The following is a 2,561-nucleotide window of genomic DNA, read 5'->3' as shown; positions in this document are numbered from 1 at the left end:
TATTAATTATTTTCATTAATATAATAATATATAAATAAATATTTACACCAATATAACAATCATACATAAAAATTAAATCCTTTTTAATATTAATTTATTCTCATCGATCTCATGAATAATACTGCTAGATTAGTTATATTATCATTGTACCCAATTTTTATTGATAGACAATGATATACTTTTAGATTCAATAATGTAAAAACCCAAGGTTAGCTAGCCAGGACCACAAATTCAATAAGATAATTAATTTGCCTTTATATAGGATCTTTCATATTTAATGTATCAATATCTATTTTACAATTTTAAAATTTTGGTATGATTTTTATTCTAATCATGCTACAGGAACATTAAAAATTAGTCACCAATCGATTATTATTATAAATAAGTTTAATTATTTGTTTATTATGATAAATTTAATTATTTTGATAATTTATTATTTAATTAAAAAATATATAGATTAATATATATAAGGAATAAGTATTGTTTTGGTTCCTAACGTTTAGGGTCGAAATCAAATTCGTCCCAAACATTATTTTGGATTTAAAATCGTCCCAACGTTTCAAAACGATATTAAAATTGTCCTTTTTAATAAAAAAAATTTTTTAAATAACAAAAATGTCCCTTTTTCACCAGTTCACTTCTTCTTCTTCCATCATTAACAAAATTCAAAACTAGAAATCCTTCTTCTTCCTTCTTCTTTCATTAATAAATTTTAAAATTACAAATCCTTAAATACAATTAAGAACAACAACAACAACAATTACAAATTCATAGAAAATTAGGGATTATGATAAATATCAAATTCTTCAAATCCAACAACAACAACCACAGATTCAGAATAAAAAAAACAAAAAGAATAAAAAAAAAACAGCATCAAGCAATTCAGATCTTTTTCTTCTTCTTCAAATTCTTCAAATCCAACAACAATAATCACAGATTCAGAATTAAAAAAAAAAACCAAAAAGAATGAAAAAAGTAACAGCATCAAGCAATTCAAAAACAACATTAGAACAAAACAAAAGCAAAAATTATTCTTTAAATCCAACAAGAACAACAATATATTCAGATTAAAAAAAATAGAAAATTAAAAAGGTAACAGTAATCCAGAAACAAGAACATAACAAAAATAAGAACAAAGATTAGAGAAGGTGGTTGCATGCAGTAGCATCAGCGACGAAAGGAGAGAAGCAGCTCAGCATCAACCTCCTTCAGCCTCGACGGAAACCACTGCAAAGTTTGTGATGAATTTGAAAATTAGGTTTTGTAATGAATTTGAAAATTAGGGATTCTGATAAATAAGAACAGGAATTAGGAACTTGAATCTTAACTTACCTATGATGGCAGTGACGGTGGAGTTGCTTGGTGGTGGTGGTAGTAAATCTGGATAGCGGATATTAGGGAGGGAAGAGAAAGGGAGGCGTGGCGGTGATGCTGGAAACGCGACCACCACCACCACCACCACCTCCCCGACGACGAGGAGAAACAAGAGGCGAGGGCGAGGTCTAGGTGCGTGAGGCAACGCAAGGTGAGGGGAAAGTCGAGGCGCGGCGAGGCGAGGCGAGGTCGAGGAGGAGGGCGTCGGCGACGGGGAGACTTTTTTTCTCTCCTCTCTCTGAGTCTCTACTCGCTTCTCTCTCTTCTCTGAAGAATGAGACTGAGAAGAAATGAAGAACGAAGAAGCAAGATTGCTTCTCTCTCTGTCTTGTGATATAAGGGTAAAATCGTCAAACGTTGGGGACGATTTTAAATCCAAAATAATGTTTAGGACGAATTTGATTCCAACCCTAAACGTTAGGGACCAAAACAATACTTATCCGTATATATAATAATTAATTTAGTAGTTGAGTTTTAGTATACATGTATTATTTTTTCTAACACTTAAATTGAACAAATTCATATATGATTAAGTTACATGAATTGTCAATTTTCATTTCCAAATATTCCTAAGAAATGCATTTCATACTCGAAGGTACATGGATGTTTCTCTCCTCCGATCCTACCATTTTTGTTGAACCATAAATGCAGAATTTGGCAATGTTATCTGTTCTGAAACAAGTTTAATTAATGCTATCATTAAGGCTATAAAATACTACTTCAAACCCTATGTGACCTACCATCAAAAATGGAAATTTAAGTCCTTCAAGTTTCTTTCTTGTGTAGGACCACATTCTTCAAATATGGAAAATGGTTTAACTTGACAATAACCCATTGCTAAGTGCAATTATTCCTTCATACCTACCTGTAATCATGGTGTTCATACTTTGGGTGTATACAATCATAATCTTCTCCTAAGACAATTTTATTTTTCCTTGATCGCAGGTACATGATCAATTATTATATGCAACATATATAACAGTACATAAACTAGGTAAAAAAAACCCAGTAATTAGTTATGGATCTAATTTAAAGGTGCATGGTAACTATTATGATAAGAACTAAAACTTTCACTTTGGTACAATTACAACTTAAATTACTTTATTTAAAGAAAATTTCTTTCATACTCTTATAAAGTATATATATTTAGTATCTATTTTCTAAAGTTTTATAACCACTAATTTTAA

General features: G+C 30.4%; 1 long non-coding RNA gene across 1 annotated transcript; it reads right to left on the bottom strand.

The window, feature by feature from the left end:
- On the bottom strand, nt 856–1,675 carry LOC110264451. The gene is made up of 2 exons (XR_002350637.1): nt 1,333–1,675; nt 856–1,227 (listed from the first exon to the last, which is right to left on the bottom strand). It is a non-coding gene; the product is annotated as an uncharacterized LOC110264451 (long non-coding RNA).

The sequence above is a fragment of the Arachis ipaensis genome, chromosome B07, assembly GCF_000816755.2.
Source record: "Arachis ipaensis cultivar K30076 chromosome B07, Araip1.1, whole genome shotgun sequence".
Lineage (NCBI taxonomy): Eukaryota > Viridiplantae > Streptophyta > Magnoliopsida > Fabales > Fabaceae > Arachis > Arachis ipaensis.
Note: the sequence above shows the minus strand (reverse complement) of the source record. Positions and strands in the feature narration are given on the sequence as shown.